Here is a 12282-nt window from a genome sequence, read left to right as displayed (position 1 = left end):
ACCTTAAAAACACTGGCTATCATGTTCATATAACACCACCTTGTAACATGTTGTATAGGACTAACTAGTACTGTATACTAGTGCACAAAAAGTGGCCACTGCAGAAGATTTTTTACATCCTCTTTGAAACTGGATGAATGTTTGAGCAGGATTCAAAACTTAACCTCTTTAGCCAGCTGCTACCCACTGTTTAGGAATATCATTGTTTTGAGAATATATAAAGTTAAATATGCTGCTGGCCAATTTCAGTGGACTAGTGTACATATTCATAATTTCTTACTGGATTGGATGTGGAAACAGTTTGTTCATATTTGTATTAATACTTCTTAATGCAAGATATTTGTCTTATGTCATTAAACTTAAAATATTTTCATTCTGTTTCCAGAAAGAAGACATGAGCTTGCATTCTCCATCAAAGGCACAGAAGAGCTATTACTGGAAGAGTTCATAAACTGCAGTGTACTAACTAGCCAAGAAATGTGAGGAAGGTTCTGTACTGCTTTAGGGCAGGATTGTTAATGAACTGTTAAAGGTTCCTTTTGGCTAAATGTCATTCTTTTTTGAAACTAATGTTTATAATTAAGCAACTAAGATATTTGCAGTAAATTTTAAAAACCTACCTTGTGTATTGTAACATGAACTTTTGCTTTGATTTCTTTTTCTTTCTGTGCTAGTTTTTGTCTCAGGATGTAGAGACTAAGCTATAATTTCAAGTTTTGGAAAGTGGCAAGGAATAGCTCAGTTTAAGAGGTAGGGCTTAATTGGGAAGTTATGGTACTTGTGCAAGGGGTTTGTTTTGCAGAATGCATTTGTCATATTCCCTTCTGAAGTGTTTCAGTTGGTTGCAAGCTGTTTTGCTTCATTTCTTTTCTGTTAGCATAGGTCACTCAAATTTTGATACTATGATGTTCTGGCATAGTTTGTTTTCAGAACTTTGAAATGCTTTATCTTTTGTAAATATTGTCATTAAAACTGTAAAAGATTATATTTGATTGTAGACACACACTATTCTATGAATCTTTAATGGTTATGTCATACTTAGCTTACAGAATTTTTGTGTAGAAGTATTTAATACTAGTTCATTTCTTATGAAGTTCTGTTGCAAAATTGCTGTTAAACTTTGAATAACATTTGTTTCTTTGTAATATGGGTGATAGAAAAAGTAATAAACTGGACTTGCATTACATCATTGTGTATTATCTTACCTTCCAATAATCCTGAATATTCATACCTATCTTTATTAAATTGGTTATTTAAAAACAATACTTAAACTTGATTTTGTACTAAACAGGTTTATTCAGTTTGGACTTAGTTTTTTTAATTTTTTTTAACTCATTATTCAGTTTGAAACAAATTACAAAATTCAGTATAACAAATAAAAAAAGCTTTACAATAAACCTTAAATTTTATTACAAAATTGCTTAAATACAAGAAAAAAAGCTGTTTCAATAACAAAAAAATCATGTAATTTCTGAATTTTTGCTGAAAAAAATGCCTACAAATATACCCTAAGTCCAACACCTTATTTCAAGCGTCCAGCCCCAGCGTCGAAACTTCTATGAATCGAAGAGTTTCCTGTCCAAAAAGAAAAAAATAATTACAAAAGTAATTAAACAGGTACCTACTTCAAATGTAGGAAAGTTAACACAAAGCAATTATAATGCAATGAGATGGGATTAAGACTAACATGTTGATCAGCCAAAAAATCTGGACACATTGTTTACATTTTGGACTTAGTTTTTTTTTTCATTACTGTAAGAATGTTTATATTTTGGACTTTGTGTTTTTTCTTAATGAAAAAAAAAAAACATTTTACTATGAACCCCATCTTCTGTTACTGCATTATAATTGCTCATTGTTATCTTTCCTACATAAATGTTTTTTCTTTCCAAAACCTCACCATACACATTTTAATATAAAACCCATTTCCAGATACTGCATAAAATTGCTCACTGTTAACTTTTCAACATTTTTTCCTTTCTTTCAACCTCACCATTAACACACAGGGCAAAACAAATTTAGATGGTATTTAAAAAAGAAAACTGTATACAACCAAATATCTGCCACCACATTAATTACTTGCAAATAGGAATGAAAACTTCTCATTGGTAATATACATGCTGTGAGATTCTCAATAAGAGTAAGCATGCATTTGCAATGAATCGGGAGGTGGCCTGGTCTCCATGCACTGCAAATGAGCAAATTGCATAGATGTATGTGCAAGGTTGTAAGTGGACTGATTTACTTGAGGCAGCTCACAGAATCTATCCATTTTGAACTTTCACTTTATGGTGGATGGGAAGATCCACCATACAGTACACTGAATGTAATATTCTTAGTGCACATGGATGGCTAAAAATGAAAAGCATGAACATGCTATTCCCGGTGTATTAGTTTCAAAACCAAAAAAAGTCAGACGAGATGAAACATTGTAAAACGGTCGAGCATCAGCCAGTAGCCTTTCTGCTTTGCAAACTGCATTTGTAGCTTGAACAATGTTCCATTCTACTTCATTCCACTTTTTTTTCTTTCGAACAAGTAGTTATAAATACTTTGTATTTAACTGGAAAGTTATAACAAAACATTCAACGGAATGACAATGCTCACTATTTACCAGTATTTAATTGCAGATAATATTTTGTCTGTTTTCAAAGCGCCCCTAACCTGGGTTTTGTTATACTTGCTTTCTTTTTGCAAATAAGCACAGGGTCTTTATTTATGCTTGGAAGGGACTTTATCGCTCAAACTTGGCCGCTGATGACCGGCCGCTGGCGCGCGCGGTTTCCACACTCTGCAGTTGTTGAGAGCTGAGCTCCGAGGTAGTAGGGTGTTCAATGAAGCTACTGCGTACTGTATGTCGTATTGTATTGTGTTTTATTGTGATTGTGTATAGTGCTGTAATGTATGTGAAATATTCATTACGTGAACATGTATATCTGCATAATACTTACATTAAGTGCAGAAAATCGTGTGCTAGGACAAGACAAAAGTTTCAAGCGAAATTGCCAGGGAGACCCATTCCTGTCAATGGGACAATAAAACAACTGACCAAGAGATTCAAACTTACAGGTTCAGTAAACAATAAAAATAGACGTAAAGGTCGTTATCTTCTTACTGAAGCGTGTTTGGTATGAGGATCATAAGTAAAAATCTGTGGCCCCCTCGTAGCCCAGATTTAACGGCATGTGATTTTTATTTGTGGGGAATGTTAAAAAAAAAAAAAGAAGTTTGTGGGAACAACCCTCACACACTAGATGAACTTAAAGAGTTGCAATTGCATCCATCAGTGTTGAAGAACTTGGCAGAGTAACCGAAAACTTCATTAGGAGATGCTGATTATTTTGGCAGCGCATGGGGAACATTTTCAGCATAAACTGTAAAAATGGTGAGTAAAATGCATGATAATGATTTTTGAGCATAAACTGTAAGCATGGTGAGTAAAATGCATGATAATGATTTTGAGCACTGTATTCTGCCGTACATACGCACGCGCGGTAGCCGGCAACTGAACCGCCACTGGCGGCCAAGGTCGAGCGAGAAAGTCCCTTTCAAGCATAAATAAAGACCCTGTAGTTATGTTGATGCAGACATTAGCAAAGAAGATCCACAATATATGGTACTCTGTATGCACGGAATTCTAAAAAGATGCGTTTGAGTCCCGCATTGAACATGCTGTGACTTCCACACGAACACAGAGAGCATACTGCTATTCAATTTTACTCTATATTTTGATTGTTGGCCTCAAAACTCTCAATGAAGAAGGATTCCCATCCCTACTTGCCAGTGTTGCAAGGAAAGTGAGTTTGAATTCCATGTTGTACAGGAAATCATTTCAAGAATGACTTACTGGAATTGTATTTTCTTTAAAATGTTCACCTGTATCATTTCTCATCCCATCCCTAAAAAGTCTGAAATATGTGCATTAAAACAAACACCACAGTAACACACATAGCCTTGGCAGATGATCTGGCAATCCTTGTGAATTATGTTGAATCAGCCAGGAGACCAATCAACATCCTCAGAGAAGTTCCTATGACGACTGGTCTACAGATCTCATTTGAGAAAACAAAATACAGTACTGTATATGACAAATATAAAATTGGCTCCAAGAATCATGAATAGGAACAAAGGAAAGATAAGTTAGCTTCAAATATCTTGGAGAAATGGCTTAGAAAAGGAAGAAATCAAAGCAAGAATACAAATGATCGAATTGGCATACCAACAAGAAGTCGATTAGTTTGAGAACAAAAGACGTTATAACACAGTGTTTAAATCAGAAGGATTGCATGTTGCTGAAACAATGGATCTAACAAGCAAAGGATTGAAACAACAATTAGAGAAGAAGGAAAGGAAGATTCTAAGGCCTAGCTATGTTAATGGACAACAAAGACCAAGGCCAAACAAAGAAATGTACAAAGAAACAGAACGAATTGTGGAATCCATGAGGAAAAGACTAGACTAGAGTAGTCTTATGGGCATCTCTTAACGATGAACCATGAGAGACTTGCACAAAAGATCCTGATGCATTTTGAAGGGAAGAAAGTTGTTCCTAGGTGGCTCACTGAAACCCATTTAGATATGGACAAAATAGGCATCAAACAATATGATAAATTCAGAAAAGAAACTCTTTCAGACATATGATATTAGACTTTAAGAGTTTTTGAGAGGAAAAGGGAAGGAAACCTCCAAAAAGGTGGTTTTCTCGGAAGAATGCATGAAATGAATAAGCCACTAAATGAAGCAATATGGCAGAACGTCAAAGCCAAGGGTAGAAGAGGATGAACACAATTCCAATATACTGAAGTTATTACTCCATGGTCCATACTGGCCCAAATCAAATAGAAGAAGAATATACACAGAAACACAGACATGGGCTTTTGCAGCCATACTTTGAATCCTAGCTGATGTATGTGGGATTTAAAAAATATGAGAAAGTTACATTCTTATGGTTCAGAACCCACATAAAGCAAGAGGGTCTATGATTATTATACTGATGTTCATGTAAAGAGGGTTTTCTTTATACAGAATTCACATGGATAATGCAAATAATAATGCTGTATGTTTCTTAAAATCTATACCAATTGAAGAGATCAGAGTGCCATAATTGTGCGCTGCCTGCTTAAACATGCCACTAAATCTACTGCCCACAATCTACTGTATTAATGCATTTTTGAATGCCAACCAATTAGGCAAGGATTACTTTTACAATATTAAGTGTAGGAGGAGAGTGCCTAACCAACAATTCTATGCAGCTGATCTTTCATAAGACATATGACATATGCACAGCTGCTGACAACTATGTAACCCCAAAATAAAACATCCTTTCCAAAGGAATTAGGTCCTACAGGAGCTGGAGTTAGTAAGCTCCTTTCTAAAGAACTAATTTCAAAGAGTTCCTGATACAGAGTGGAATTTAAGCCACTCCCTTACTGACTTAATTTTCTATATTAAGGAAGCTTGTATTTCTAACTAATCTTTTGCCCTGTGTGTTAGCAATGCTGATTCCATCAGAGCCATTTTGCTTGACAAAGCAAGACCACCATATTGTTTACATTACTGTATATAGGGAATCATCACATTTAAATTCTAACAGTAGTCTACCATACAGTATTGTGCTGCACAGAGTGTATTTCAAAAAGTAAATAAATATGAAGGCATAACTAGCAATTTTTAACATCTAATAAGTTGAAACTATACCCACGTTTATGGTGGATTCTCTTCTGTCAAACAGAATGTCTCTCAGGCTATGTAAGACTCTACATATCATACTAATTGCTTCACAAGTCTTTACCATCTGCAGAAATCTGTAGTCTCTAAGAAGATATAATTACGATATACAGTATATAGAATATAGTACTTCAAAGTGAGTTGTTCTTAGAGTCAAATCTGTTCTAAATGTGGTGAAGTTTATACTTCAGGATCCTATCTGTCCAATATCACATATAGATGATGGATTACCTACCCGAACCAAATCACTTGCACTTCATTTCTGTAGAGGTACTTTCATTTCGGAAATATCTGGGGTGCAAGCTTTAGGTGATTTAACCTGTATATTTTTCAACTTCATCTAATCACGTATGGAAAAGAAATAAGGTCCAGAGATGGTTAGCTAAACACGATGAAATCAATCAGGAAATTGAGGACTTGTGGGCTGAGACAAAGCGTATCATTAGGGAGAATTGGCCTGACCCCGCCTCAAGATAACCTTTGGGATCTAGCCGTTGATGTCTGGGAGGAGGTTGCTGAGAGCAAGCAAATTATTGCTCCTCTTATGGCTTACGTTCCTCGCAAACTTCAAAACTATTTGATTTCTCATGTGTTTGTATAAAAGTACTGATTTCCATTCTACAATACATATTGACTACAGAATACTGGAAATAATATGACTTATCCAGCAGATAAAATAATAATATTCCACGATTATTGCCTGTATATCCTCTAAAGCCTTAACGACAGTCAGAAGTTTCCAGACACTTTATAACTATCAGAATTATAACTGTAAAATGCTTACTGATTGCAGTTGTTGTTATTATTATTATTATTATTATTATTATTATTATTATTATTATTATTATTATTATTATTATTATTGTGTATCAATTTTGATGTTTGAATTACTCCACCAGACAGCAGAGAAACATATCTCTACTGAGCAAACTATGACAGAGTTTTAATTAGTTTTGTCGGGTAAACACCAAATGTGTCACCAGAGATCTTTCACATACCAACAACATCATACAATGTGGAGTGTGTCAAATGCACTTTTTTCTGTCCTTCAAAAATTCAACTGCCAATTCACCTGAGATGTTGGGGTCTGGAAAGTGACACTTCACCATTGATCCATAGAGGTCGCACAACTATGTCTCGATAATGAAAGAAACAAAACTATGCATATAACGCAGTCATAATGTTAGTTTCGGTCATTGTTCTTCAGGGGAAAAAGTGGTCAATAAAGCTTATCAAGAGCTTTGGGCTGCTAAAATTACTGCTGTCCAGTCAAATGGCCTCCAGATATTGGAGTTTTGTGTGGTTAGCATAATGACTTCCTCAGTCACATTACTTGGCTTTTCCACAACTACCTCAATTGAAAACCTAATCCATTCCTCAGCCCAAAATAGAAATCTATGGACAAGCAAGGAATAGAATCTGAGGCCTTTAAGCAAGAGGCAGAGGCACTATTCCAACACCATGGATGTGGTGAAAATGTAAAGTCTAAATGTTATTTTATAGTTACACTAGGAAAAGTGAAACTTAAAAAAATAACACAAATTCAAAGTTTTCTCTACCTTTGGATGACATATTTTTGTATCTTTATTTTATAGTTACACTAGGAAAAGTGAAACTTAAAAAAATAACAGAAATTCAAAGTTTTCTCTACGTTTGGATAACATATTTTTGTATCTAAATATGCCTTTTGATGAAGAAAATTTCCAAGTTAGAAACAGTAAGTCCCTTTTGATACAAAATTTGCTAAATATGATATTCTCGGGCTAGAAAGCCAAGAATAATGGCTGAGAGGATTAGTTGTGCTGACCACACGACACCTCATAATCTGCAGGCCTTCGGGCTGAGCAGTGACCGCTTGGTAGGCCAAGGCGCTTCAGGGCTGTAGTGCCATGGGGTTTAAATATGGCATTATTAGAACATAAAACTATTCTCTAGTATGTCAGTTTGATTTGTAAAGGATTAATAAAATCTTTTACTAAATTTCTTCAGAAGTTTCAGTAGTACTTAATTTTTTTCAAGTGCCATCTCCTCTCAGAAGTTTGCCAACTGTCACAGAGATCTGGGCTTTAGATGTTGCAGCACAAATAGCTCAGTAGTGGTACGGTAGAACTGTGTAGCCATGAAATGCACCTTGTTCCATGTGATCTTATGCCTTGTATCTTCCCTTGAGTGACCAAGTGTAATAGGTGATAGTTCTCTCCTCGACATCACATAACCAAGGTATTGCAGCTTTCTGATCTTGACTGTACTTAAGAATTCCTTTCTTTTCCCTATATGTCTCATCACAACATCATTTGTGAACCAAGCTGTCTAACTCAACTGCAATATTCTTCTGTAAGCCTCACACATTTTCCTGTCCTTCAGAGTCCATGTTTCCACTTCATAGAATAAGATCAAGAGGATGTAACATTTCAAGTCTGGTTTTCAGATTTAGGCTAAGGTCCTTATTGAAGAGCATTTTCTTCATTTTATTGAACACAGTTCTTGGTTGGCATAGTCTAGACTTTATTTCATCAGTTCAGTTGTCCTCATTCACAATTTGTTCCTAAATACTTGTATTTTGATACTTTCTGTACTGTTTCCCCATTGATCATTAAGTTATCTTGGGGTAGTGTTTGAGATATTACTATATAATATGTCCTCCAGACATTAAGTGTTAAGCCACAATGCTCACTACCTTCCATGACTCAGTTGTTTGCTTGTTGTTAATGTCCAATAACGGACCAACTATATTGGTATTGTTGTTAACCTTCCAAACATTCTGCCGACAGTATTGTGTCACCTAAATACCTTAAGGTTTTTTTTTGCTATTGGTTTTACGTTGTATCGATACAGATAGGTCTTATGGCAACGATGGGATAGGAAAGGGCTAGGAGTGGGAAGGAAGCAGCCGTGGCCTTAATTAAGGTACAGCCCCAGCATTTGCCTGGTGTGAAAATGGGAAACCACGGAAAACCATCTTCAGGGCTGCCGACAGTGGAGTTCGAATCCACTATCTCCCAGATGCAGCTCACAGCTGCGCACCCCTAACTGTACGGCCAACTCCCCCGGTCCTTAAGTTGTTAACTGGCTTACTGTTAACTTTGATACCTGCCATTTCTTCCTGCAGAACTACTCAAATAGGTTAAATAATAACAAGGGGAAAGGACACAACCCTGTCTCACACCTTGCTTTATTTCTACCCTCATCAGAGAAATTTCTCCCTCCCTTAATTACAATACTCTGATTGTAATGGAAGTTGCTGGTGATTCAAATGTTCTTCATCTCAAAATTATTGTTTCTAAGCAGTTGTATGGGGTAGTCATGACAAATGTTGTCAAACACTGGTTGGCTGACTTCCAAGCATCTCTGTACTAGCACATTATGGGCGAACAACACTTTTCTTCTTTCTAGCTCCTTTCTGAATCCAAACTGCGTTTCACTCATATCCTGTTCTAATTTTCTGAAGATATGCTGATGGGAGAATTTTTAAGAATATTTTCAGTGTGTGACTCATTAGATACTGCAATGACGAGCGTTTGTCTTTTTAAGCCGTGGGACAATGCAGAGTGTAGTCACTCACTGACTTTCTAACATTGGGAGTCAAACTGTTAGCACACATTAGGCGAACCAATGCTTTAAGTGTGCATCAAATAAATTCATTCTTAATTGGAACTTGGTAAACTTCATTAAAGAAAATGCACTGCCATGTAAGTATACTTATGTTCATAAAAAACAGAACACCTTGAAAGACTAGAGATAAGAAATTCATACTCACAGGACATGTTCATTAGTATATTCTGCAGAAACAATTAGCATTTCAGTCACCTAGGTTCAGCATGTGTCCTGTTGACTAACAGGCACTGGATTCTTGGAAACCCGGAATATAGTGGGGAAGTGTATGCTGAAGATTGTAATTCATCAATGTGGATGAACGTGCAAAATCGCTATCTGCTCTATACTGGGTTCAAAATCACTGTAACTGTATACTTCGTCTACATCATCATTGTCCGACTAGTTCAATATATCATCCAGACTATCTGCACTAAGTCTTCTACTGCTTGATTTACTCATAGCGACTTAAAGAAGGGAAACTCACAGCACTGCACACATACATAAACAATCCGTGTGCGAGATAGACAATGACTTTGTCATCCTACAAAGCACTCTTGACGTACGACCCGATATGAGGATATGAAGTTCAAAAACTTGACTGGCCTCACGTACCCAAATGGGGTCGCTTAGCACTCAACGTGTTAATGTTATCATTATTCCTGAAACATTGTCTTTGTCTTGTATACATATGTTAAAGTTATGACATGATCTGTTTAATTTTTATTTGGCTGAAGATGGCCACTAAGCGGTTGAAACTAGTCCCAAGACTGATGTAACATTATTTACTTGATATATTGTATTGAAGAGGTGGACTCTCCTGTCAATTTATTTCTTATACTTACAGACCCATCTCGTCGTGTTCTACGGCCTTTTGTGAATCATTCTGTACACACCCATTGCACTGCCGACACACTTCATCCCACACGAGCAGCAATTTCCCAGATGGATGCATCACGTGCTCTCATACCAATAATGCGCCCTCTTTCAAACTCGCTCATCTGATGGTACGGTTCTTGCATACATCTGCAAGGCAACCTGCATGTCTGCTCAAGTCACACTGATCCATTACCTTCGGTTTATAGCGACGACGAGAGCTGCAGGCACATTTTACCAGTCAGTGGTGGTGCACCGAGATATTGATGTGGACCTTGAACCTGAGGGCCGACATGGTTCAAATGCTAATCATTTCTTCAGAACATACTAATGCACATGTCCTCAGAGTATGAACTTCCTATCTCTAGTCTTTCAAGGGTGTTCTAGTTTTTATGAACATGAGTGTATGTTATCCCAAACATGCTTATTAATTGAACTGTCAGGTTGAACCGATAGTGTTGTGCAAAGTAAAATTTTTCCCTTCAGCTTACGATTAGACTGGTACTCCATATAGAATTTAACTGTAAAAAGAGATGCAAAGATAGTAAAATCCGAATCAAAACTAGCAACATTTGCTGAACTTCTGTTTAAATGTCTCTATCATGTAACACAGCCGGTGACTCAGTGATGAGATAGGAAGCCTGACGCGGTCAGCTCCAAGTTGTTGGCGAGACCCACATTTAGCTCTGCTCTCAAAGCCACATTTGTTCATCACTGGCATACAACTTCCTTTGTTATATCCAGACCATATTCATCACCCATATCTTCATTTGCTTGCTGGTCTTGCCTCTCATCTTTGAAAACCTCTTTAATATATTCTTTCCATTTCTAGTCTTCCTCGAGTTATGAGGTATGATGATGTCATTTTTGTCAAGCAATATATTCCCCTTTATGGAATGAATATCAACCAGTTCTTGATTTTTTAATACTCATTTTTTGATATTTTGATATTCTTCAACCTTCCTTTCTGAATACAATTTCTCCTTTGCCATTCAAATCTTCCTTCCTATCTTAGCATATTCGTCTAGGTTTCTTACACCGTCTTCTCTTCTCCATTAATTGCAGTATTTTATCAGTCAATCATGACTCTGTAACTCACTGTACATCTCTTGACTTGTATGCAGAAGTATGGCCTTGAAGGATTTCCATTTATCATTGACATCAATGGGCAATCTCTCTCGATTTTATCAAGTATTTCATTAATTCGTTCTGCAAGTTGTTCTTTGATTGTTGGGTCTTGTAACTGAAAGTTAAGTATCCTTTCCTGATGCTGTTTACGGAGTATATTCTTCAGTTCCATTTCAAGTCTTGCAACTAGTGTATTGGGATCTCATTACACATTTGCTCCAGGATAGATTTTTGCTGTCTTAATGGAATTCCAACAGAAAATAAATTTCATTTAGAACAACTATTAGCTCATTTTCTTGACTGTACTATGCCATAGTTTCTCCTCTTCCATTCTGTATTTCCAGTCCAAAATCTCCTATAAAGTCACCCTCATGTCCTTTCCCAAGTTTTGCATTAAAATTACCCAGGATGATTGTGATATCCCTGGATTTTGTAGTATGTGATGCTTGTTCAATTTTATTATAGAACTGTTGCAGTTCTTCTTCACTCTTATCAGCAGTTGAGGCATAGGCTTGAATTATGTAAGTTTTACTCTCAGTGTTTGCAGCTGAAGAGCAAATAATATGAGAAGCTTTTATAAAATACCGATAGTGTTGTGCAAAGTATAATTTTCCCTTCAGTCTACGATTAGACTGGTACTCTATATAGAATTTAACTGTAAAAAGGAGATGCAAAGTAAAATCTTTGGCATAGGTTGCCAAAGGCAGGAGCACTATAGATGGACCTACAGCAGCTTTTGGAGAAGAAGTTAGTGATCATGAAGCTTGTCAATGATTACAGCAACTCCATTCTAGTGATAAGTTATCACTGTTATTGGAGTAATACACTTTCATTCGAATGATGAAGAGCTCCCCTGAGTTAGGCTATCTCGTTTCACTCAATCCCAATATATTTATTTTTAGTGATTGTATTTCTTGGACCAAATTATACTCAGTAGTACTTCTAGGTCCCATCCGATTT

At 36.3% G+C, this 12282-nt stretch overlaps 1 long non-coding RNA gene across 2 annotated transcripts in view; it reads right to left on the bottom strand.

The window, feature by feature from the left end:
* Positions 1 to 1296: 1296 nt before the first annotated feature.
* Positions 1297 to 12282, bottom strand: part of LOC136875524 (uncharacterized) — a 60584-nt gene continuing 49598 nt past the window's right edge. For both annotated transcript variants that reach the window (XR_011018406.1, XR_011018405.1), the window contains one exon: positions 1297 to 1575. This is a non-coding gene — a long non-coding RNA (uncharacterized lncRNA). The remainder of the gene's footprint in view (positions 1576 to 12282) is intronic.

This window comes from Anabrus simplex, chromosome 6 (assembly GCF_040414725.1).
Source record: "Anabrus simplex isolate iqAnaSimp1 chromosome 6, ASM4041472v1, whole genome shotgun sequence".
NCBI lineage: Eukaryota > Metazoa > Arthropoda > Insecta > Orthoptera > Tettigoniidae > Anabrus > Anabrus simplex.
The sequence above is the reverse complement of the archived record's forward strand: the minus strand, read 5'-3'. Positions and strand labels throughout refer to the sequence as shown.